General features: G+C 51.2%; 1 protein-coding gene across 5 annotated transcripts in view; it reads left to right on the forward strand.

Moving 5' to 3' along the window:
* The window catches only part of LOC140421317 (fibroblast growth factor 13-like), an 818,086-nt gene that overhangs the window by 762,925 nt on the left and 28,340 nt on the right, over positions 1 to 26,821 (forward strand). The window lies entirely within an intron of this gene.

The raw sequence follows: 26,821 nt of genomic DNA on the forward strand, positions 1-26,821 counted from the left end.
AATGCATTACCTCACAATTGTCCGGATTAAACTCCATCTGCCATCTCTCCGTCCAAATCTCCAAACGATCTAAATCCCGCCGTATCCTCTGACAGTCTTCATCGCTATCCGAAATTCCACCAACCTTTGTGTCGTCTGCAAACTTACTAATCAGACCATTTACAATTTCCTCCAAATCAATTATATATACTACAAAGAGCAAAGGTCCCAGCACTGATCCCTGTGGAACACCACTAGTCACAGCACTCCAATCAGAAAAGCATCCTTCCATTGCTACTCTCTGCCTTCTATGGCCTAGCCAGTTCTGAATCCACTTTTCCAGCTCACCCCTGATCCTGTGTGACTTTACCTTTTGTACCAGTCTGCCATGAGGGACCTTGTCAAAGGCCTTACTGAAGTCCATATAGACAACATCCACTGCCCTACCTGCATCAATCATCTTTGTGAGTGACAAGTTCTGCCCAAAGTTCAATGTCAGGCTTCTTTTAGCCCAGGTCCCGCACGGGCCTAACCTTCCATCCATACAGGAAAGTGTTACTGCTTATACATTGTATGGAGGGGTTTGTGGTCATTTGTCAAGCAGACACAATCTGAGAAGAATTTGGCAGAACTCATAGCTCGCAGACTGTGCACTGAGCTTGGATAATTGGGGATATGCTCATAGCTCGCAGACTGTGCACTGAGCTTGGATAACTGGGGATATGCTCATAGCTCGCAGACTGTGCACTGAGCTTGGATAACTGGGGATATGCTCATAGCTCGCAGACTGTGCACTGAGCTTGGATAACTGGGGATAAGCTCATAGCTCGCAGACTGTGCACTGAGCTTGGATAACTGGGGATAAGCTCAGAGCTCGCAGACTGTGCACTGAGCTTGGATAACTGGGGATATGCTCATAGCTCGCAGACTGTGCACTGAGCTTGGATAACTGGGGATATGCTCAGAGCTCGCAGACTGTGCACTGAGCTTGGATAACTGGGGATAAGCTCAGAGCTCGCAGACTGTGCACTGAGCTTGGATAACTGGGGATAAGCTCAGAGCTCGCAGACTGTGCACTGAGCTTGGATAACTGGGGATAAGCTCATAGCTCGCAGACTGTGCACTGAGCTTGGATAACTGGGGATATGTTCATAGCTCGCAGACTGTGCACTGAGCTTGGATAACTGGGGATATGCTCATAGCTCGCAGACTGTGCACTGAGCTTGGATAACTGGGGATATGCTCAGAGCTCGCAGACTGTGCACTGAGCTTGGATAACTGGGGATATGCTCAGAGCTCGCAGACTGTGCACTGAGCTTGGATAACTGGGGATAAGCTCAGAGCTCGCAGACTGTGCACTGAGCTTGGATAACTGGGGATAAGCTCAGAGCTCGCAGACTGTGCACTGAGCTTGGATAACTGGGGATATGCTCAGAGCTCGCAGACTGTGCACTGAGCTTGGATAACTGGGGATATGTTCATAGCTCGCAGACTGTGCACTGAGCTTGGATAACTGGGGATATGTTCATAGCTCGCAGACTGTGCACTGAGCTTGGATAACTGGGGATATGCTCAGAGCTCGCAGACTGTGCACTGAGCTTGGATAACTGGGGATATGCTCAGAGCTCGCAGACTGTGCACTGAGCTTGGATAACTGGGGATAAGCTCAGAGCTCGCAGACTGTGCACTGAGCTTGGATAACTGGGGATAAGCTCAGAGCTCGCAGACTGTGCACTGAGCTTGGATAACTGGGGATATGCTCAGAGCTCGCAGACTGTGCACTGAGCTTGGATAACTGGGGATATGTTCATAGCTCGCAGACTGTGCACTGAGCTTGGATAATTGGGGATATGCTCATAGCTCGCAGACTGTGCACTGAGCTTGGATAACTGGGGATATGCTCATAGCTCGCAGACTGTGCACTGAGCTTGGATAACTGGGGATATGCTCAGAGCTCGCAGACTGTGCACTGAGCTTGGATAACTGGGGATATGCTCATAGCTCGCAGACTGTGCACTGAGCTTGGATAACTGGGGATATGCTCAGAGCTCGCAGACTGTGCACTGAGCTTGGATAACTGGGGATATGCTCATAGCTCGCAGACTGTGCACTGAGCTTGGATAACTGGGGATAAGCTCAGAGCTCGCAGACTGTGCACTGCGCTTGGATAACTGGGGATATGTTCATAGCTCGCAGACTGTGCACTGAGCTTGGATAACTGGGGATATGTTCATAGCTCGCAGACTGTGCACTGAGCTTGGATAACTGGGGATATGCTCAGAGCTCGCAGACTGTGCACTGAGCTTGGATAACTGGGGATAAGCTCATAGCTCGCAGACTGTGCACTGAGCTTGGATAACTGGGGATATGCTCAGAGCTCGCAGACTGTGCACTGAGCTTGGATAACTGGGGATAAGCTCATAGCTCGCAGACTGTGCACTGAGCTTGGATAACTGGGGATATGTTCATAGCTCGCAGACTGTGCACTGAGCTTGGATAACTGGGGATATGTTCATAGCTCGCAGACTGTGCACTGAGCTTGGATAACTGGGGATATGCTCAGAGCTCGCAGACTGTGCACTGAGCTTGGATAACTGGGGATAAGCTCATAGCTCGCAGACTGTGCACTGAGCTTGGATAACTGGGGATATGCTCAGAGCTCGCAGACTGTGCACTGAGCTTGGATAACTGGGGATAAGCTCATAGCTCGCAGACTGTGCACTGAGCTTGGATAACTGGGGATAAGCTCATAGCTCGCAGACTGTGCACTGAGCTTGGATAACTGGGGATAAGCTCAGAGCTCGCAGACTGTGCACTGAGCTTGGATAACTGGGGATAAGCTCAGAGCTCGCAGACTGTGCACTGAGCTTGGATAACTGGGGATATGCTCAGAGCTCGCAGACTGTGCACTGAGCTTGGATAACTGGGGATAAGCTCAGAGCTCGCAGACTGTGCACTGAGCTTGGATAACTGGGGATATGCTCAGAGCTCGCAGACTGTGCACTGAGCTTGGATAACTGGGGATATGTTCATAGCTCGCAGACTGTGCACTGAGCTTGGATAACTGGGGATATGCTCATAGCTCGCAGACTGTGCACTGAGCTTGGATAACTGGGGATATGCTCAGAGCTCGCAGACTGTGCACTGAGCTTGGATAACTGGGGATAAGCTCAGAGCTCGCAGACTGTGCACTGAGCTTGGATAACTGGGGATATGCTCAGAGCTCGCAGACTGTGCACTGAGCTTGGATAACTGGGGATATGTTCAGAGCTCGCAGACTGTGCACTGAGCTTGGATAACTGGGGATATGTTCATAGCTCGCAGACTGTGCACTGAGCTTGGATAACTGGGGATAAGCTCATAGCTCGCAGACTGTGCACTGAGCTTGGATAACTGGGGATATGCTCATAGCTCGCAGACTGTGCACTGAGCTTGGATAACTGGGGATATGCTCATAGCTCGCAGACTGTGCACTGAGCTTGGATAATTGGGGATATGCTCATAGCTCGCAGACTGTGCACTGAGCTTGGATAACTGGGGATAAGCTCAGAGCTCGCAGACTGTGCACTGAGCTTGGATAACTGGGGATAAGCTCATAGCTCGCAGACTGTGCACTGAGCTTGGATAACTGGGGATATGTTCATAGCTCGCAGACTGTGCACTGAGCTTGGATAACTGGGGATATGTTCATAGCTCGCAGACTGTGCACTGAGCTTGGATAACTGGGGATAAGCTCATAGCTCGCAGACTGTGCACTGAGCTTGGATAACTGGGGATATGTTCATAGCTCGCAGACTGTGCACTGAGCTTGGATAACTGGGGATATGTTCATAGCTCGCAGACTGTGCACTGAGCTTGGATAACTGGGGATATGCTCAGAGCTCGCAGACTGTGCACTGAGCTTGGATAACTGGGGATAAGCTCAGAGCTCGCAGACTGTGCACTGAGCTTGGATAACTGGGGATATGCTCAGAGCTCGCAGACTGTGCACTGAGCTTGGATAACTGGGGATATGCTCAGAGCTCGCAGACTGTGCACTGAGCTTGGATAACTGGGGATATGCTCAGAGCTCGCAGACTGTGCACTGAGCTTGGATAACTGGGGATAAGCTCATTTACTTTCACTTGCCAGAAACCTACGGATAAATCAAATTAGATGAATCCTTTTATTAGAAAACTGGCATAACTTCCTTGACAATGGAAAACTTTCACTGCCTGTATTTTAAATTTGATGAATGCAGGTAAATTTGTTATTTATCCATCACCCCCTGTGCTCGCTGACCCACATTGGCTTGTGGTTCAGCAACACGTTGAATGTAAAATTCTCGCTCTTGCTTTCAGATTCTGTGACGGCCTCAGTCTTCCCTACCATTGCATTCTCCTCCAGCCCTACAAGCCTCCGCGATCCCTGCACTCTCCTACAATTCCAGCCTCTTGCACATCCTGGACCCTGCAGCTGCGTAGGCCCGAACCTCTGCAGTTGCCTCCCTAAATCACCTCGCTCTTCTCCTTCAAAACTCTTTTCCAAACCTACCTTCTTGGCCAGATATTCAGTCATCAATCCCAATGTCTCCCTATTTTCTCTCAGTGTCAACAGTTACCTACTTGGGTTGTGCGTTGGTGAGGCACATTAGGCACTCCAGAAATGCTGGCTGGTGTAGTTTTGTGCATTCCAAAAGGGATCTTTTTGTTCTTGTTAACGCAGACTCATGTGAATGATGTTTGTTGAAGTAGACAATGAGGCAGCTGAATTTTTTATGATTGACTTCATTATTCTTAAAGTTCAGAAATGATTACCACAATTACCTGCATCATCCAACTGCAAGTCCATCGAACAGCAAGATTCAGAATAATTTCATACATCGAGATAATCAAATAATGTATTAAAGCTAATACCCCTGTAATTGTAATTACGCCTGCAGATAATGCAGGCTCTTTAGGAATTTAATTAGGGTGATTTTACACAACAAAACTAAATTATAGCCAAACATGATATGGACAAAGCAACAAAAATAAATGAGTTCAGATTTTAATGACGACATGACGACAAATGCATTGGCTGAACATGGTGATCAAACTCTGGTCTGTCATTATCAAGAGAAACAATGAGGACACTTATATAGTCTAGTGATTATCAGAAAGCAACGGTGAACCAAAGCACAAAATGGGCACGTTTATTATTGTGCGTAGTGTGTGTCATTGCACCCAATATGACTCTGCAATCCTTTTCCGTAGACTTGATATACAGATATTGGGCGGGATTCTCCGCCCCGCCGTACCAGGGGCAGGATTCTCCGACCCCCCCACCGTGTCGGAGAATCGCCGGGGGCTGGCGTGAATCCCGCCCCCGCCGGTTGCCAAATTCTCCAGCACCGGAGATTAGGCGGGGGCGGGAATCGCGCCGGGCCGGTTGGCGGGCCTTCCTCCGAAGTCCCTAGCCGAAGTCCCGCTGCTAGGATGCCTGTCCCACCGGCGTGGATTAAACCACCTCTCTTACCGACGGGACAAGGCGGCGCGGGCGGGCTCCGGGGTCCTCCGGGGCGCAGGGCGATCTGGCCCAGGGGGTGCCCCCACGGTGGCCTGGCCCGCGATCGGGGCCCACCGATCCGCGGGCGGGCTTTGTGCCATGGGGGCACCCTTTTCCTCCGCCTTCGCCATGGTCTCCACCATGGCGGATGCGGAAGGGACCCCCTCCACTGCGCCTGCGCGGGGATGCCGTGAGTGGCCTCCAGCGCTCCCACGCATGCGCCGCCCGGCAATGTCATTTCCGCGCCAGCTGGTGGGGCAGCAAAGGCCTTTCCCGGCAGCTGGCGGGGCGGAAATAAGTACGGCGCAGGCCTAGCCCCTCAAGGCGAGGGCTCAGCCCCTCAAGATGTGGAGGATTCCGCACCTTTGGGGTGGCGCGATGCCGGACTGATTTGCGCCGTTTTTGGCGCCGGTCGGCGGACATCGCGCCAATTATGGAGAATTTCGCCCCAGATTTCTGGTTCACCCCGCCAGGGGGATGGTCCGTTGCCCCGGCTAGTCAATGGGGTTTCCCATTGTGGGGCGGCCCCACGCCGTCGGAGAACCCCCGAGCTGCCGGCAAATGGGGCATACAGACGGCAGAGAATCCAGCCCATAGTGAAATGGGACGGGTGAATTTTAATCCCCCCGCCCCGCAGAGTGGGTGGGTTGGAGTCAGTTAAGTTGTTGTCGTTGTAAGTTGTAAAACCTTTGAGTATCTCAAACCTGGGCTGGAATTCTCTGACAGTTGGGATTCACTTTTCCCGCTGGGAGCGCACCCCCACCCATGGGTTTCCCGGCAGCGTGTGGGTAGCCTCAATGGGAAATCCCATTGCCAAACGGCGGGGAGAAAGAATGCCGCCGGCAACGAACAACGTGTCACCAAGAAACACACAGCCGGGGGAATGGGGAATCTCACCCCTGATCCCATCTTCCAGATTAACAAAGTCAACACTGGAGTGGACAACCAATCCAGTCCCAGGAGGTGAGCTGGCAATTTAAATACGTTAATGAGGCTGTGATTTAACCCTGGCCAGCTGGATTTCCCGGGGGAAAGCCAGCAGCTGAAGGGAGGTGAAGACAGCTTCATGGAGAAGGTGGGTTTTTACAGCGCTGATTGTGGTTCAGCAGCAACAGGAGCTCCGAAACCCCAGTGCCCACAGCACCCCCAAGAGCTTCCCCACCTCAGACAGCCTCCCCCCCCCCCCCCCCCCTCCCACTCCCCTCCACAAAGTCAGGGCTTGAGTTTCTTCTTTGAATCTGCAATATGTGCGCCTGACAGCAGTTCCTGTGGAGACTGGGTCCATGGTTTCCATGTCAATTAGGTTTCTGCTGACAGTCTTCTGCTATTCCCTCTCAGGCCTTGGGTGGGCTACTTGGAATGTTACTGGAAATTCAGCTGAGCGCAAAGCAGGAATGCCTATTTCATGTGAACCTAGCTTTTCATAAGGTATCAAAAGAGTAAATTTTTGAATCTGCATTTTCCTTGATACTAGTTACTAGAGTTCCAACATTCTCTGGGTCAAGAGTATCGAAACTGTGGTCATTGGGAAGGAGGATTCTGGCCCTCAATCCTATGTACACCTCAGCTTCTAATTCACTGTTAAAAAATAACAGGGTGTAGCTATTTGCAGATGTCCCAATGAAGTACCTTTCAGGGAAAACTCAAGATGTTTGGTGGGAGGGGTAGGTGGGTTTCAGGAAAGGAGTGGGTAGGAATGAAAGGGGGGATCGACCTAAGGGTGACTAGCCCGCGATCAGCAAATGGAAGGTGACATGACAGGCACCCACCCTATTTTACATGCACCCCCTCCCACAGGATACCCACTTGCCAGGGGCACGTAAAATTCAGCCGCCTGTGTTTCCAAGACAGGGGCGTCATTCTCCGACCCCCCGCCGGGTCGGAGAATGGCCGTTGGCCGCCGTGAATCCTGCCCCCGCCGAAGTCTCCGGTACCGGAGATTGGGCGGGGGCGGGAATCGGGCCGCGCCGGTTGGCGGGACCCCCCCGCTCAATTCTCCGGCCCGGATGGGCCGAAGTCCTGCCCAGAAATTGCCTGTCCCGCCGGCGTAAATCAAAGCTGGTATTAACCGGCGGGACCAGGCGGCGTGGGCGGGCTCCGGGGTCCTGGGGGGGGGGGGGCGATCTGATCCCGGGGGGTGCCCCCACGGTGGCCTGGCCCGTGAGCGGGGCCCACCGATCCGCGGGTGGGCCTGTGCCATGGGGGCACTCTTTCCCTTCCGCCTCCGCCACGGCCTCCACCATGGCGGAGGCGGAAGAGACTCTCCCCACTGCGCATGCGCGGGAAACTGTCGGCCGCCGCTGACGCTCCCGCGCATGCGCAGCATTTCCGCGCCAGCTGGCGGGGCACCAAACGCCATTTCCGCCAGCTGGCGGGGCGGAAATCCCTCCGGCGTCGGCCTAGCCCCTCAATGTTGGGGCTCGGCCCCCAAAGATGCGGAGCATTCCGCACCTTTGGGCCGGCGCGATGCCCGTCTGATTGGCGCCGTTTTTGGCGCCAGTCGGCGGACATAGCGCCGTTGGGGGAGAATTTCGCCCAGGGTATCAGCAATCTGTCTTCCCAAGGATAATCCTGTCAGGGAACAAACTGCCCCAACACTGGAAATCCTCAAGTCCCATCTCTGGATTATTCCCACTTCAATGTTTCCATTCTCAGTCTCACCATCTCAGCGTGGCAAGACTGGTGCAGCTGGTTCGAACCACATTCAGAAATGTTTGTGGAATATGGATATTAGTCTGGGATGGCGACACAACTGAAACAGGACCAGATCAGACAAACCTGGATTATTTGGACAATTATTACTCAATAATAATCTTCTCCAGGTTCACCACCCTCTGAGAGCTATGCAATCCTGCAATTCTGATCTCTTACGCATCTCGCAATTGGCGACCGTGTCTTCAGTTGTCTGGGCCTAAGCTGCGGAATCCCTCTCTAAACCTCTGTACCTCTCTATCCCTCTCTCCTGCTTTCTGACTCTCCTTAAACTCTTCACATTCAACCTGCTGTGAATTGAGAGAGTTGATGCATTTGCACAGTAAATACCCACGGAACTGACTGCAAAAGGTTCAAGTTGGAGTATTTTTTTTGTTAATGCCACTCGGACATTGTCAGCTCAGACAGCAACTTAAAGGGTGAAGATATTTCAAAGTGCAGATCGAGGAATAAAGTCCAACCAATGAACCACACCAATGATATGTTACAATGCAACAGTTATGATCATTATGAGATGCACAAAATGACCCAGGTCCTCTGATCTCCAGGGGATCGCACGGTCACCAGCTAGGCCAGCAGTTATTACATGTGATCATCGAGTCACAGACATGCACAGCACCGAAGGAGGCCATTCAGCCCACAGAGCTTATGATAGTTCTTTGATAGAGCTACCCAGTTAGTCCACCTTACCCCTGTCTTTTCCCATCACCCTTCCCTTGTCTTCTTTTTAAGTATTTATCCAATTGCCTTGTGCAAATTATTGCTGAATCTGCTTCCCACCACCCTTTCAGGCAGAACTTTCCAGATCACAACATCTCGCTGCATAAAAAAAGGTTCCCCATCTTTCTGCTGGGGATATGCTTGGAGTTGAAATTTGTGATCGACCTTTGAGTCTTCATTTTATGGATCTGTGCAGCCCATGAAGAGAACCCCTAGAATACCAGCAAAGAAGGGGGTAATTCACAGTAGAATGTTTCTATATCCACGTTGAATAGTGTGGGAGCACCACAAAGATCGAGACCGTTCAATTCTACTGCAGCTGATTTGTGTGAGGCTCGTACAGCCCAAGAGCTGATTGCTCAGATTGTGCAAGAACAGAGATTCTGCTCGTAACAAGACAGCGGCTAATTCACGAGAGCAGCTCGTTTGATCACACAGAAGACGGAGTCAGCGGGAACAAGGAATAAAAAAGAATCAGATAGTTGGCTTTCGAGGCAGTAAAGGAAGTGAGGATAAACTTTGTAAAGTGGTGGTGAAATGTTGGTGACATTTCAGATCAATCGGGGCTAAGAGGAAACATGCCCAAGAGGGCAGCACGGTAGCACAAGTGGATAGCACTGTGACTTCACAGCGCCAGGGTCCCAGGTTCGATTCCCCGCTGGGTCACTGTCTGTGCGGAGTCTGCACGTTCTCCCCGTGTCTGCGTGGGTTTCCTCCGGGTGCTCCGGTTTCCTCCCACAGTCCAAAGATGTGCGGGTTCGGTGAATTGCCCCCAGTGACCAAAAAGGTTAGGAGGGGTTTTTGGGTTACGGGGATAGGGTGGAAGTGAGGGCTTAAGTGGGTCGGTGCAGGCTCGATGGGCCGAATGATCTCCTTCTGCACTGTGTGTTCTGTGCTGAGGAGATTAATAAACTTAAACAGAAACTCAAAAGCCAGTCGAAAATAAAGCAGAAACAAGAACAAGGAAGAGGTTTGGTTGAAGAAATAAATTAATATTGTATTGTTGATCTTTCCTGTAATTCACATGAGATTCAGCCTATTCTGTAACCATAGCAACGTGATAGCAGCCACTGCAGAGGCACAAGTGCACTAAGTTAGTCTTTGGTGAGAGTGTGAAGCTGGAAGTAGCAAATCGTCTGGCTGTTTTCGCCGCCATCCATTTTGTCATGATATTCAAACACACACATCATGATGGACACACTAATAGGCAAATCAGAGTACGCAACACCACAACCAATCACAGACAAGAACACCAACCACATAAAAAGCACGAGCACGACACCTGGAGGTCAGTAGGTCTGGGGAGAAGGGAACAAGACAGAGCTGTTGAAACACCACAAGCAGGGAGCCCCCCACGTGCAGAGTGCAAAGACCAAGTTGTAATTAGTGAGTTTAAATAAAGAAGCGTTGTACCACATGCAACTGTGTTGGCTCATCTGTGTGTCAGAACACCCAACACCACATGGTACAGGAGTGGATCGATACCTGCCTACTAACCTGCCATTCTGGACATGGACCACACCGGCAAACCGCAGCCGATGCAAGTCACGGGGAACCTAGGCACCAACTGGAAGCTCTACAGGCAGCGATTTGACCTGTACATCCGTGCCACCGAAAAACAGAATGCCTCGGATGATTCGAAGATTGCAATGCTCCTCTTCTACGCAGGCCAGCACCCAACCGATGTCTTTAAATCACTGGTGTTCGAAGAAGGCGAAAACCAGGCCAAATATGACACGGTCATCCTCAAACTGGACCAGCACTTTCAAGTTGAAGTAAACGAAAGTTTTGAAAGATACATCTTTCAGCAACGCCTGCAAGGTAAGGAGGAGCTTTTTCAACCCTTTTTGACGCACCTCCGGATTCTAGCGCAGTCCTGCGGTTACGGCACCACTACAGAGTCCATGATCAGGGACCAGATTGTTTTTGGCGTTGCCTCTAGTGGCCTACGCCAGCAGCTTCTTAAAATAAAAAGCCTCACCTTAGCGTCTGCTGTGGAAGCCTGTGTCCTCCATGAAAATGCTACCTGCCGTTTTGCCCGATTTCAGGCGTCCGAGTTGGCACGGAGGGGGTCCCCAGCCGTCGAATCGGCCAGCCAGGCCGCCCACGACGTCGAACGCATCCAGGCCGTCGATTTCTTCCCGCCCCACGGCCCGGACGACAGCGGCCGCTTCCCGCGCTTTTCGCGGTCTCCCGCGCAGGTGCGCGCCAAAAATAACGGCCACAACGAGGGACGCACTGCGCAGGCGCGCCCACCGCAAGATCGCACTGCGCATGCGCAGTGGCGCAACGAACGCCGTGACGTCATGACGTGCAGCAATTGTGGAGGTCTACACTTAAAAGGGCAATGTCCTGCAAAAAACCGACAGTGCAACAGATGTGCCATGATGGGCCACTACGCAGCCCGCTGTCGTGCGGCTCAACCCATGGATCCGGCGCATCCTCGACAACCTCGCGCACGAGTCAGGACCGTCCAGCCCACGCATCAAGACTTCCAGTTAAGTGATGCAGATGACCAGGATGCCTTCCGAGTTGCCGTCATTGATGTCAACAAGGTCAATGCCATCAATCCAGCCGATGAGTGGTGTGCCACCCTGACGGTCAACCGATCGCGCGTCGCCTTCCGTCTGGACACCGGCGCATCCGCCAACCTGATTGCTTACTCTGCAGTCCAGGCCATGAAGGTCAAACCACCCATCACACCATCCCGGCTTAAGATGGTTGACTATAACGGGAACGTTATCCCGTCCATAGGATCTTGCCAGCTACAGGTGACTCACAAGAGGTACACGGCCACACTCCCCTTCGAAGTTGTGGGCTCATCAAAGGACTCGTTACTGGGCGCACAAGCGTGTAAGGTCCTTCACCTGGTACAGCGCATTATGTCTCTCTCTCCAGATGAGATATCCGACTTCCCGGATGCTGAGTTCCACGCGAATCTCCATTCCCTCCTCGCTCACAATCAGGAGGTTTTTGAAGGCATGGGGACATTGCCACACACGTACAAGATTCGACTCAGACCGGACGCCATCCCTGTCGTTCACGCACCTCGCAGGGTTCCTGCGCCTCTCAAAGACCGCCTCAAGGCACAACTGCAGATTCTTCAGGACCAAGGGGTCCTATCCAAGGTCACGGAGCCCACGCCATGGGTCAGCTCCATGGTCTGTGTAAAGAAGCCCTCGGGCGAGCTCCGTATATGTATAGATCCAAAAGATCTGAACAACAACATCATGCGGGAACACTATCCCATCCCGAAACGAGAAGACCTCACCAGCGAGATGGCGCGAGCCAACATATTCACTAAATTGGATGCGTCCAAAGGATTCTGGCAGATCCAACTGGACCCGGCCAGCCGAAGACTATGCACATTCAACACCCCTTTTGGCAGATTCTGCTACAACCGGATGCCATTCGGCATCATTTCGGCATCTGAAGTATTCCACCGCATTATGGAGCAGATGATGGAAGGCATCGAAGGGGTACGTGTATATGTGGACGATATCATCATTTGGTCCACCACTCCGCAGGAACACATGCATCGTCTTCGACGTGTCTTTACCCGCATACGGCAAAATGGCCTGCGTCTCAACCGTGCGAAGTGTGCTTTCGGCCAGACGGAGCTGAAATTCCTCGGGGACCACATCTCAAGGTCCGGGGTCCGTCCCGATGCAGACAAGGTTAGCGCCATCACAGCCATGCCACGACCGGCTGACAAGAAGGCTGTCTTAAGATTCCTGGGCATGGTCAACTTCCTTGGAAAGTTCATTCCCAACCTGGCTTCTCATACAACAAACATGCGCCATCTCGTAAAAAAATCGACGGAATTCAACTGGCACCAATCGCATCAGCGGGAATGGGAGGAGCTCAAGCACAAACTGGTCACGGCACCAGTGCTGGCCTTCTTTGACACGACTCGCCCTACAAAGATCTCAACAGACGCCAGCCAATCTGGTATTGGAGCGGTACTCCTGCAAAAAGACAGCACGTCATCATGGGCCCCGGTTGCGTATGCCTCACGAGCCATGACCCCTACCGAACAGCGCTACGCGCAAATCGAAAAAGAATGCCTGGGCTTGTTAACTGGACTGGACAAGTTCCACGACTATGTGTATGGCCTGCCACGATTCACGGTCGAAACTGACCACCGCCCCCTGGTCAACATCATTAACAAAGACCTGAACGACATGACTCCTCGCCTCCAGCGCATCTTACTTAAACTCAGGAGGTACGATTTTGAACTGATCTACACTCCGGGGAAGGAACTCATCGTGGCGGACACTCTTTCCCGAGCAGTGAGCACACCACCAGATGCAGAGGGGTTCGTGCGTCAAATTGAGGCACACGTGACTCTGACAGCAGCAAATATGCCAGCTGATGATCCTAGTCTGGCCCACATACGCGCAGAGACGGCGACTGACCCTCTGCTGCAGCGAGTGATGCGCCACATGACGGAAGGGTGGCTAAAAGGGCAGTGCCCCCAGTTTTATAATGTGCGAGATGATCTCACCAATATAGACGGGGTCCTTATGAAATCGCATAGGATCGTTATTCCACACAGTGTGCGCCAGATGATTCTTCGTCAACTACACGAAGGCCACTTGGGCGTCGAAAAATGCAGACGAAGGGCCCGGGAGGCGGTATATTGGCCGGGTATTAATGAAGACATAGCCAACATGGTGCTCAACTGCACAACCTGTCAGAGGTTTCAGCCGGCGCAACCTCCGGAAACACTTCTACCACACGAGATGGTGACGTCCCCCTGGGCGAAGGTGGGTGTGGACCTATTTCACGCGCTCGGCAGAGATCACATTGTTATTATAGACTACTTCTCAAACTACCCGGAAATCATGCCTCTCCATGATCTGACGTCGTCCGCAGTCATTGGGGCCTGCAAGGAAACGTTTGCTCGCCATGGCATTCCAAGGACTGTCATGTCAGACAATGGACCTTGTTTCGCCAGCCGTGAATGGTCGTCCTTTGCCGCAGCATATGGTTTCACTCATGTGACATCCAGCCCTCTGCATCCACAATCGAACGGGAAGGCTGAAAAGGGTGTCCACATCGCAAAGCGGCTCCTGTGCAAGGCGGCTGATGCCGGATCGGACTTTAACCTTGCCTTGCTGGCCTATCGATCGGCCCCGTTATCCACGGGCCTCTCGCCAGCGCAGCTACTAATGGGTCGCTCCCTCAGGACGACGGTACCTTCCGTCCTGGCACCGACAACAGACAATGAGGCGGTTCTTCGGAACATGCAACTGCAGCGTGATCGCCAGAAAGGTCGGTACGACACACGAGCGACGGACCTGCCCCCCCTGTCCTCCGGAGACAAAGTACGCGTCCATCAACCGTATGGTGGCTGGTCAGCACCGGCCGAAGTCCTCCGACAAGTGGCTCCCCGCTCGTTCCTGGTTCGCATGCCGGATGGTTCCGTGCGTCGCCGCAATCGGCGCGCCCTTCGCCGACTTCCACGCTCACAGCCACACAACACGCCAGATCCTCAACAGGCTTCCGAGGATGACTTTGTGGAGCTGCCGCACATCACGCCCTTTCCATCGCCACCCATGGCCATGCCTGCACAGCAGCCGGTGGTTCTTGATCCACCCTTGAGGCGGTCAACCCGAATTCGTCGCAAACCCATTAGAATGGACTTATAATACAGTTCGTATGTTTAATAAGTTGGACAATTTTACATGATAACCTGTTGTTGTTTATCGTTCCAGATGTCGTCTGACTGGACAACTGTTCAAATTTTTTTTTTCTTCTTCTCTCGTTCGCATTTCCGTTATGTTATGGTACAACTGGATTCATGTGACGCACTCGACATCGCCCCATGTACATAGTTCCGTCATAGACACATGCTGCACACGACACACACACACTCTTAGATGCACTCACGTCACGATCATATTTATTACCACGTAGGCACATATCTTTGTAAAAAGGGGGGATGTCATGATATTCAAACACACACATCATGATGGACACACTAATAGGCAAATCAGAGTACGCAACACCACAACCAATCACAGACAAGAACACCAACCACATAAAAAGCACGAGCACGACACCTGGAGGTCAGTAGGTCTGGGGAGAAGGGAACAAGACAGAGCTGTTGAAACACCACAAGCAGGGAGCCCCCCACGTGCAGAGTGCAAAGACCAAGTTGTAATTAGTGAGTTTAAATAAAGAAGCGTTGTACCATATGCAACTGTGTTGGCTCATCTGTGTGTCAGAACACCCAACACCACACATTTCTCTTGTCCAAATCATCGGGAAAGATAATCCGGTACGGTGTGGGGTTTCCGAACTATTCGAGAGGAGGAACACTCATACCCGTCTGTCACACTATTTAAAAAGTTGCATTTTATCGGCAATAACAGAAAATACAGAGTGTAAAGTGTAGATTCGCAAGATGCCAACAGCTTCCTGCCACCAGAGTATTCAGTCCATGCAGGCGGAGGACTTACTGTATGGAGAGACCAATAAGAAATGGTGTCTACCAGCGGGTGCAGGGATGTCTCTCACTCAAAGGCTCTCAGTGCTTCATTGAGGGATCCAGCATCGAGAAATGCTGACTTTCAATACAATGACTTTCTTCATGCAGAAAGTTGTTGGAACTTGAAAGGTTTTTCTATATAAACAGGGATAGCATTATATCGTGTGAAGGAAAGTTGGAAAAATATTTGACGAAGAGGGTGATTATTTGTACCGAAGAGCTAGCACACGTACAGTGGGCTCAGTGGCCCCCTTCGGCGCATTATCAGTCTTTGACTGGATGATCACCAAAGAATTACAGATGATGAAAGCTAGTCAATTAATCTATTCTGAGAAACACTAAATGCTCCATCGCACCAAAATTATTCTTAACTATTTTCAAGTGTTATACCCATAATACCCTATCTACTTACTGACACTCATTTTGGGTTCTGCCAGGGTCACTCAGCTTTTGACCTTATTGACCTTGGTTCAAACATAGACAAAAGGGCTGACCTCCAGAGCTGAGGTGACAGTAACTGCCTTTGACGGCAATCCAGCCTTTAACCGAGTGTGGCATCAAGGAGCCCCAATAAAATTGGAGTGAGCGGGAGGGGAAAACTCGCTACTGATTACATAGAAGCATACATAGAAAATAGAAGCAGGAGGAGGCCATTCGGCCCTTCGAGCCTGCTCCACCATTCATTATGATCATGGCTGATCATCAAGTTCTATACCCTGATCCTGCCTTCCCCCCATATCCTTTGATCCCTTTAGCCCCAAGAGCTATATCTAATTCCTTCTTGAAATTACACAATGTTTTAGCCTCAACTACTTTCTGTGGGAGTGAATTCCACAGATTCACCGTTCTCTGGGTGAAGACATTTCTCCTCACCTCAGTCCTAAAAGGTTTACCCCTTATCCTCAAACTATGACCCCCAGTCCTGGACTCCCCCATCATCAGGAACATTCATTCTGAATCTACCCTGCCTAATCCTGTTAGAATTTTGTAAGTTTCTATGAGATCCCCTCTCACTCTTCTAAACTCCAATGAATATAATCCTAACCGATTTAGTCTCTCCTCATATGACAGTCCCGCCATCTCAGGAATCAGCCTGGTAAACCTTCGCTGCTCTCCCTCCACAGCAAGAACATCCTTCCTCAGATAAGGACACCAAGTGGGCAGCACGGTGGCGCAGTGGGTTAGCACTGCTACCGCACAGCGCCGAGGACCCAGGTTCGATCCTGGCCTCGGCTCATTGTCCGTGTGAAGTTTGCATGTTCTCCCCATGTCTACGTGGGTTTTGCCCCCACAACCCAAAGATGTGCCGGGCAGGTGGATTGGCCACGCTAAATTGCCTCTTAATTGGAAAAAAAGAATCGGGTACTTTTAATTTAATTTTAAAAAGGTGTTGGGCGGGATTCTCCGGCTCCTGCCGCCCGCCTCGGAGAATGCAGGCATCCAGCGCGACTCAATGGGCCCTCGGGCTGCCTGAATTCTCCGGCCCGCGATGGGCCGAAGTCTTTTGCCAGTCCCGCCGGCTTAAATTGGAGTAGGTCCTTACCGGCGGGACCTGGCAGCGCGGGGAGCCTCCGGGGTTCTTGGGGGGGCGCGGGGGGATCTGGCCCCAGGAGGTGCCCCCACGGTGGCCTGGCCCGCGATAGGGGCCAATGGATCTGACGGCGGGCCTATGCCGTGAGGGCACTCTATTGGTCCTTACCGGCGGCTGTAGCAGTCTACCATTGCCGGTGTGGAAACGAAGCCCTCTGATGCACGGGGATGACGCCAGCACACGCTAGCGCTCCCGCGCATGCGTCAACTCGTTCCGACCGGCGGAGGCCCTTCGGCGCCGGTTGGCGTGGCGCAAACCACTCCAGGGCATGCCTAGCCCCTGAACAAAGAACAAAGAAATGTACAGCACAGGAACAGGCCCTTCGGCCCTCCAAGCCCGTGCCGACCATGCTGCCCGACTAAACTACAATCTTCTACATGTCCTGGGTCCGTATCCCTCTATTCCCATCCTATTCATGTATTTGTCGAGATGCCCCTTAAATGTCACTATCGTCCCTGCTTCCACCACCTCCTCCGGCAGCGAGTTCCAGGCACCCACTACCCTCTGTGTAAAAAACTTGCCTCGTACATCTACTGTAAACCTTGCTCCTCTCACCTTAAACCTATGCCCCCTAGTAATTGACCCCTCTACCCTGGGGAAAAGCCTCTGACTATCCACTCTGTCTATGCCCCTCATAATTTTGTATACCTCTATCAGGTCTCCCCTCAACCTCCGTCGTTCCAGTGAGAACAAACCGAGTTTATTCAACCGCTCCTCATAGCTAATGCCCTCCATACCATGCAACATTCTGGTAAATCTCTTCTGCACCCTCTGTAAAGCCTCCACATCCTTCTGGTAGTGTGGCGACCAGAATTGAACACTATACTCCAAGTGTGGCCTAACTAAGGTTCTATACAGCTGCAAAGGAGGATTGCGAACCTTTGGGGCGGCCCGACGCCGGAGTGGTTCACGCCGGGACCCCCCCCCCCGGCGCCGGAGTGGTTGACGCCGGGACCCCCCCCCCGGCGCCGGAGTGCTTCACGCCGGGACCCCCCCCCCGACGCCGGAGTGGTTCACGCCGGGACCCCCACCCCCGACGCCGGAGTGGTTCACGCCACTCCGTCCCGCCGGGACCCCCCCCCCCCCCCCCCCGATGCCGGAGAGGTTCACGCCACTCCGTCCCACCGGGACCCCCCCCCCCCCCGATGCCGGAGAGGTTCACGCCACTCCGTCCCACCGGGACCCCCCCCCCCCCCCGATGCCGGAGAGGTTCACGCCACTCCGTCCCACCGGGACCCCCCCCCCCCCGATGCCGGAGTGGTTCACACCACTCCGTCCCGCCGGAGCTGCCCGTCCCGCCGATTACGGCAGAATCCCGCCCAAGGACACCAAAACTGCGCACAATACTCCAGGTGTGGCCTCACCAATGCCCTGTACAATTGCAGTAAAACATCCCGATTCCTACACACAAATCCTCTCGTTATGAAGGCCAACATACCATTTGCCTTCTTTACTGCCTTACTTTCAGTGACTGCTGCACGAGGACACCAAGGTCTCGCTGAGTATCCGCCTCTCTCAATTTACACCCATTCAAATGATAATCTGCCTTCCTATTTTTCCATCGCTCCATGTGTTGGACTGGTCACAGGTGTCAAATCCCCACATTGGATTTTACCAGGAACCCAGCAACATCCAAGTCCTTTGTTGGCAGAGCTGCTGAGTTGAGCGGGTAAAGAATTCACCAAAAAGAATGGACCTGTCGCATAGGAACTGTGCATTTGGAATTCTTTCTGCGAAATGGTGTTGATTTTTACTTGAGTAGGTCGAATTGATTTCATGCCTTTCCCCGCTGAAGGGAAATAAGGACAGGTGACATTCGGGAGAAAGGAGATGCCAGGGTATAAATAAGAACGTGCGAAATGGCTGAACAGGCGGGACCACGATTGAACTCACAATGCAATCCGACTCTCATGACTCGGCCTTGGGACAATGTAAAGATGATTTGCCACGTGCCCGAAGCAGGAGTCTGATTGTGGCTGTATTGTGTCAGATGGAGGGAGAGAGTCTGCTGCTCCTTTTCCATTTCAGCCCAATTTTTATTTGCATTGATTTCAATCAATGGGAAGAGATTTGCAGGACGCTGCTGACTCGCTCTCACCTACACTATTGCACAAACCAAAATTACCCTCCACCCCCACACGCCACTGTTTTTAAATTAGATTTTGCATGAAGCAATCAATCATCAGATAAGACCAGTACTGGATAGATTTTCAGCTCGTTAAACGTGCGGCTTATGCATTTACCATTCTCTGACAATTTGTGGCCTGTAATAATTCTTAGTTTGAGCTGTCATCACAGTGGCCTGCTCAGGATTTGGAACCTTTCTCTTGAATTCAAGCTGCCTCAACACCATCATGTCCTGAGATTTTTACCTGTGAGAATAACATTATTATGACATCAATTCCATTGGAACAGAAATAACCTGAGTAATTGGAAATAATCTACACGGCATGGGAAAGAAATGTGACTTCTAACTCCGAACACATACCTGGCTGTTTGGTGACTGAGGGAGTATAAGGCTTCATTTTTATCTAAAGTCTAGTTTTTCTTTTATTTAGTTAATTAACTTAAAAGTTGCTGTTTGGTTTAGAAGAAGGTGAATTTTCAATCAGATTTAAACAAAGCTTCTACTTGTAGGCACTTGCAGCTGGAGCTTGTTAATTGGATTAGGCCAGTTTTCAGAGGCTAGATTCACAGTATAAAGGTGATCCCCTACAGTGCAGACTTTGTTTGCACTGAGTGCTGAATTTGGTGCATTTGAGTGCTATAGTGAGAGTTTGGTGACTGAGGGAGTGCTGAATTTGGTGCATTTGAGTGCTATAGTGAGAGTTTGGTGACTGAGGGAGTGCTGAATTTGGTGCATTTGAGTGCTATAGTGAGAGTTTGGTGACTGAGGGAGTGCTGAATTTGGTGCATTTGAGTGCTATAGTGAGAGTTTGGTGACTGAGGGAGTGCTGAATTTGGTGCATTTGAGTGCTATAGTGAGAGTTTGGTGACTGAGGGAGTGCTGAATTTGGTGCATTTGAGTGCTATAGTGAGAGTTTGGTGACTGAGGGAGTGCTGAATTTGGTGCATTTGAGTGCTATAGTGAGAGTTTGGTGACTGAGGGAGTGCTGAATTTGGTGCATTTGAGTGCTATAGTGAGAGTTTGGTGACTGAGGGAGTGCTGAATTTGGTGCATTTGAGTGCTTTGGTGAGAGTTTGGTGACTGAGGGAGTGCTGAATTTGGTACATTTGAGTGCTATAGTGAGAGTTTGGTGACTAAGGGAGTTAGGTGAGGAGGGAGTAAGGTGCTCCTTTCATTTTGTTTCCTACATTTCCGCAAGAGCGAGAAGGGAGCCAGGAGTTTACAGAGAGTGCAGCTGACTGGGAGCAGAGTCAGAGAGCGGAGATCCAGTTGGTCCACGGGGCAGCTATATTCTGGAAGGTAAGAGAGGATGGAGGCTAGGCCAGTTGCATGCTCCTCCTGTAGGATGTGGGTGGTGAGGGATACCACTGGTGTCCCCACTGACTATACCTGCGGGAAGTGCACCCACCTCCAGCTCCTCAAAGACCGTGTTAGGGAACTGGAGCTGAAGCTGGATGAACTTCGGATCATCCGGGAGGCAGAGGGGTGATAGACAAGAGTTACAGGGAGGTAACCACACCCAAGGTACAGGACAAGAATAGCTGGGTTACAGTCAGGGGAAAAAAAACAAACAGGCAGACTGTGCAGGGATCCCTCGTGGCCATTCCCCTTCAAAACAAGTATACCGTTTTGGATGCTGTTGGGGGGGATGACCTACCGGGGGAAGGCCCTAGCGGCCAGGTCTCTGGCACTGAGTCTGGCTCTGGGGCTCAGAAGGGAAGGGGGGAGAATAGAAAAGCAATAGTTGGAGGAGATTCAATGGTTAGGGGAATAGATAGGAGATTCTGTGGTCGCGAGCGAGACTCCCGGAAGGTATGTTGCCTCCCGGGTGCCAGGGCCAGGGATGTCTCAGAACGTGTCTTCAGGATCCTTAAGGGGAGGGTGAGCAGCCAGAAGTCGTGGTGCACATTGGTACCATCGACTTGGTAGGAAAAGGGGTGTGGAGGTAATAAACAAGTTTAGGGAGTTAGGCTGGAAGTTAAAAGCCAGGACAGACAGAGTTGTCATCTCTGGTTTGTTGCCGGTGCCACGTGATAGCGAGGCTAGGAATAGGGAGAGAGTGCAGCTGAACACGTGGCTGCAGGAATGGTGTAGGAGGGAGGGCTTCAGGTATTTGGATAATTGGAGCGCATTCTGGGGAAGGTGGGACCTGTACAAGCAGGACGGGTTGCATCTGAACCAGAGGGGCACCAATATCCTGGGAGGGAGGTTTTCTAGTACTCTTCAGGAGGGCTTAAACTAATTTGGCAGGGGAATGGGAACCGGATTTGTAGTCCAGCAACTAAGCTAGCCGATATTCAGGACGCCAAAGCGTGTAATGAGGCAGTGGGGAAGGGAACACTGACAAAGGAGAGTACTTGCAGGCACGGAGATGGGTTGAAGTGTGTATACTTCAACGCAAGAAGCATCAGGAATAAGGTGGGTGAACTTAAGGCATGGATCGGTACTTGGGACTGCGATGTGGTGGCCATCACGGAAACTTGGATCGATGAGGGGCAGAAATGGTTGTTGGAGGTCCCTGGTTATAGATGTTTCAATAAGATTAGGGAGGGTGGTAAAAGAGATGGGGCGGTGGGGGGGGGGGGGGGGGGGGGTGGCATTGTTAATTAGAGATAATATAACAGCTGTAGAAAGGCAGTTCGAGGAGTATCTGCCTACTGAGGTGGTATGGGTTGAAGTCAGATATAGGAAAGGAGCAGTCACCTTGTTAGGAGTTTTCTATAGGCCCCCCAATAGTCGCAGAGATGTGGAGGAACAGATTGGGAAACAGATCTTGGAAAGGTGCAGAAGTCACAGGGTAGTAGTCATGGGTGACTTTAACTTCCCAAACATTGAGTGGAAACTCTTCAGATCAAATAGTTTGGATAGGGTGGTGTTTGTGCAGTGTGTCCAGGAAGCTTTTCTAACACAGTATGTAGATTGTCCGACCAGAGGAGGGGCAATATTGGATTTAGTACTGGGTAATGAACCATGGGCAAGTGATAGATTTGTTAGTGGGGGAGCATTTTGGAGATAGTGACCACAATTCTGTGACTTTCACTTTAGTAATGGAGAGGGATAGGTGCGTGCAACAGGGCAAGGTTTACAATTGGGGGAAGGGTAAATACGATGTTGTCAGACAAGAATTGAAGTGCATAAGTTGGGAACATAGGCTGGCAGGGAAGGACACAAGTGAAATGTGGAACTTGTTCAAGGAACAGGTACTACGTGTCCTTGATATGTATGTCCCTGTCAGGCAGGGAAGAGATGGTCGAGTGAGGGAACCATGGTTGACAAGAGAGGTTGAATGTCTTGTTAAGAGGAAAAAGGAGACTTATGTAAGGCTGAGGAAACAAGGTTCAGACAGGGCGTTGGAGGGATACAAGATAGCCAGGAGGGAACTGAAGAAAGGGATTAGGAGAGCTAAGAGAGGGCATGAACAATCTTTGGCGAGTAGAATCAAGGAAAACCCCAAGGCCTTTTACACATATGTGAGAAATATGAGAATGACTAGAGGGAGGGTAGGTCCGATCAAGGACAGTAGCGGGAGATTGTGTATTGAGTCTGAAGAGATAGGAAAGTCTTGAACGAGTACTTTTCTTCTGTATTTATAAATGAGAGGGGCGATATTGTTGGAGAGGACAGTGTGAAACAGACTGATAAGCTCGAGGAAATACTTGTTAGGAAGGAAGATGTGTTGGGCATTTTGAAAAACTTGAGGATAGACAAGTCCCCTGGGCCTGAAGGGATATATCCAAGGATTCTATGGGAAGCAAGAGATGAAATTGCAGAGACATTGGCAATGATCTTTTCGTCCTCACTGTCAACAGGGGTGGTACCAGGGGATTGGAGAGTGGCGAATGTCGTGCCCCTGTTCAAAAAAGGGACTAGGGATAACCCTGGGAATTACAGGCCAGTTAGTCTTACTTCGGTGGTAGGCAAAGTAATGGAAAGGGTACTGAAGAATAGGATTTCTGAGCATCTGGAAAGACACTGCTTGATTAGGGATAGTCAGCTCGGATTTGTGAGGGGTAGGTCTTGCCTTACAAGTCTTATTGAATTCTTTGAGGAGGTGACCAAGCATGTGGATGAAGGTAAAGCAGTGGATGTAGTGTACATGGATTTTAGTAAGGCATTTGATAAAGTTCCCCATGGTAGGCTTCTGCAGAAAGTAAGGAGGCATGGGATAGTGGGAAATTTGGTCAGTTGGATAACGAACTGGCTAAACGATAGAAGTCAGAGAGTGGTGGTGGATGGCAAATATTCAGCCTGGATCCCAGATACCAGTGGTGTACCGCAGGGATCATTTCAGAGACTTTTTCCCCGGGTGGAACAAACCATTACAAGGGGACATAAATTTAAGGTGAATGATGGAAGATATAGGGGGGTTGTCAGAGGTAGGTTATTTACCCAGAGAGTAGTGGGGGCATGGAATGCACTGCATGTGGAAGTAGTTGAGTCAGAAATATTAGGGACCTTCAAGCAGCTATTGGATAGGTACATGGATTACGGTAAAATGACATAGTGTAGATTTATTTGTTCTTAAGGGCAGCACGGTAGCATTGTGGATAGCACAATTGCTTCACAGCTCCAGGGTCCCAGGTTCGATTCCCGGCTTGGGTCACTGTCTGTGCGGAGTCTGCACATCCTCCCCGTGTCTGCGTGGGTTTCCTCCGGGTGCTCCGGTTTCCTCTCACAGCCCAAAGATGTGCAGGTTAGGCGGATTGGCCATGATAAATTGCCCTTAGTGTCCAAAATTGCCCTTAGTGTTGGGTGGAGGTGTTGACTTTGGGTAGGGTGCTCTGTCCAAGAGCCGGTGCAGACTCAATGGGCCGAATGGCCTCCTTCTGCACTGTAAATTCAATGATAATCTATGATTAATCTAGGACGAAGGTTCGGCACAACATCGTGGGCCGAAGGGCCTGTTCTGTGCTGTATTTTTCTATGTTCTATATTTGCGTTGATAAAGATTGGCTTGTTTTTCCTTTGTTGCTCTTTGGATGTAGGTGGACCTGACTAGGGGACGCGAAGTCCCATCTTAGCCTCGGAAAAGACAGCAGTGGAACACCCTTATTGTTCTTTTAATCATTTTAAGTGCTTCTCAGGCCAATATCAAAGGCTGGAGTGGAATTGTGAGGTGGCTGATTCATGGATACAGGTGGATTGCCCACTGCTGCCCATAGAACCTGGTCTATTTTTGAAATTTAGGAATGGGAATGGCCCATTCAGCCCTTCCATCCTGTTCCCCCATTTCATGATATCATGGCTCATCTGTGACCTAATTCTGTGTACCTGTCCCCATATCCTTTAATGTGTTTGGTTAGCCAAAATCTATCAGTCGCTGGTTTAAAAGTAACAATTGAAAAAATGCTGGAAAATCTCAGCAGGTCTGGCAGCATCTGTAGGGAGAGAAAAGAGCGAACGTTTTGAGTCCAATGACTCTTTGTCAAAGCTAACAGACAGAGAAAGTGGGGAATATTTATACTGCGGAGCGAGAACGAAAGATGAGTCATAGCCACAGAAACCCAGGGAAACCGGGTGCTAATGACCAGACACCAAGGGGAAAGTTCCGCACCCATGAGTGCAGCCTCAACCGGGACCTGGGATTCATGTCGCATTACATTCATCCCCCACCATCTGGCCTGCGAAATCCTACCAACTGTCCTGGCTTTACACAATTCACACCTCTTTAACCTGGGGTTACCCTGGGCGGGATTCTCCACTCCCACGCCGAAGTGGCCGCGCCGTCGTGAACGCCGTCGAGGTTCACGACGGCGCGGAACGGCCCCGGTCCCGACCGATTCAGGCCCTGACAATGGGCTAGGATCGGGGCCACGACATCTACCCGCGCCAGGCCTTGTCGCCGCGTAAAGGCGGCGCCGCATAGATGACGCGGCCGGCGCCACATAACGGACGTCATTCGCGCATGCGTGGTTGCCGTCCTCTCTAAGTCCGCCCCGCAAGAAGATGGCGGACGGATCTTGCGGGGCCGCGGAAGGATGGAGGTCCTCCTTCAGAGAGGACGGCCCGACGATGAGTGGGCACCGATCGCGGGCCACCCCACATTCCAGGTGAAGCCCGGTGCAGGATCCCCCTCGCCCCCCCACAGGCCGCCCCCCCAGCGTTCACGCACCTCCCACGACTGCAGCGACCAGGTGTGGACGGCGCCGGGGGGAACCCGCCGTTTTGGCCTGGCCGCTCGGCCCATCCGGGCCTCTGAACAGCGGGGGTGCCAGAGAATCGCCATTTTGGGTGTCTCTGGCGATTCTCCGGCCTGCGGCCCGCAAAACTCGACCGGGCCGTTCCCGCCGCTTGGGAGAATCGCGGGAGGGCGTCGGACCGGCATCCCCGGAAATTTTGGCGGCCCAGGCGATTCTCCCAACCGGCGTGGGAGTGGAGAATCGTGCCCCCCATCTCTGGATCTGTAAAGATTTAATCACCTGCTAATGCTCGCATTCCAAGCATTGCCTGGCATCTTTGAATCTGTCTATATATATGTTTCTGGAACATACCTCTTCATTCACCTGAGGAAGGAGCAGTGCTCCGAAAGCTAGTGACATCGAAACAAACCTGTTGGACTTTAACCTGGTGTTGTAAGACTTCTTACCAAGGGGAAAGAGTGCTAATGGCAGTCCCCAGAGAGAGCAAAAGGTGTGAAAGGTCAAACAGCAGAGAAACTAATATCAGAGGATGAACTGTAGATGTGGGGGGAGGGGAAGGGGGAAGCAAAGAGGAGAAAGGTGAAGGAAAGGTGGAGAAGATGGGGCGGGGGGGGAGTTAATATATATTAAGAAAGAAAGAAATGGTAAACGACAGTTAAAATGAAATGGGATGAAAACAAATGGGTCGAGGTGGGGTAGAACTGATCATCTGAAGTTGTTGAATTTGATGTTGAGACCGGAAGGCTGTAGCGTGCCTAACCGGAAGATGAGGTGTTGTTCCTCCAGTTTGCGGTGAGCTTCACTGGAACATTGCAGCAGGCCAGGACACACATGTGGGCATGGGAGCAGGGTCTTGTGTTAAAATGGCAACAGGAAGGTCAGGGTTCAACTTTCTCCTCTATGCTTCCCCCTTCCCTCCCCCCACATCTACAGTTCATCCTCTGATGAGAATGACTTTCGTTCTTGCTCTGCAGTATAAATAGTTCCCACTTTCTCTGTCTGTTAGCTTTGACAAAGAGTCATCGGACTCGAAACGTTCGCTCTTTTCTCTCCCTTCAGATGCTGCCCGACCTGTTGAGATTTTCCAGCATTTTCTCTTTCGTTTCAGATTCCAGCATCCGCAGTAATTTGCTTTTATTTAAAAGTAACAATTGATCTTGCACCAATTGCAATTTGCGAACGATACCTCCAAACCTCTACTACCCTTTCGGAGTATTTCCGAATTTCACTCCTGGAAAGTCTGACTCTAATATTTTGACTATGTCCCCTGGGCCTAACCTCCCCAACATCGGAAATAGTTTATCCCCATCTGCCTTTTCTGTTCCCCATAATATCTTGAGAAGTTTAGTCATTCTTCTCTTAACCTCCAGAATTCTCAGAGACACAAGTCTCGTTTGTGTCTTTTCTCTCAGTAATTGAGCTCTCAGTGTCCAGGAGTCCATTTGGGAGACAGTGCCTCATTCCCTATTGAGTGTTACCCCATCCCCCCTCACCACCCTTCAGCTGCTTGCCAACTCTGCCCAGCAGCA

Source organism: Scyliorhinus torazame, chromosome 5 (genome assembly GCF_047496885.1).
Source record: "Scyliorhinus torazame isolate Kashiwa2021f chromosome 5, sScyTor2.1, whole genome shotgun sequence".
Taxonomy (NCBI): domain Eukaryota; kingdom Metazoa; phylum Chordata; class Chondrichthyes; order Carcharhiniformes; family Scyliorhinidae; genus Scyliorhinus; species Scyliorhinus torazame.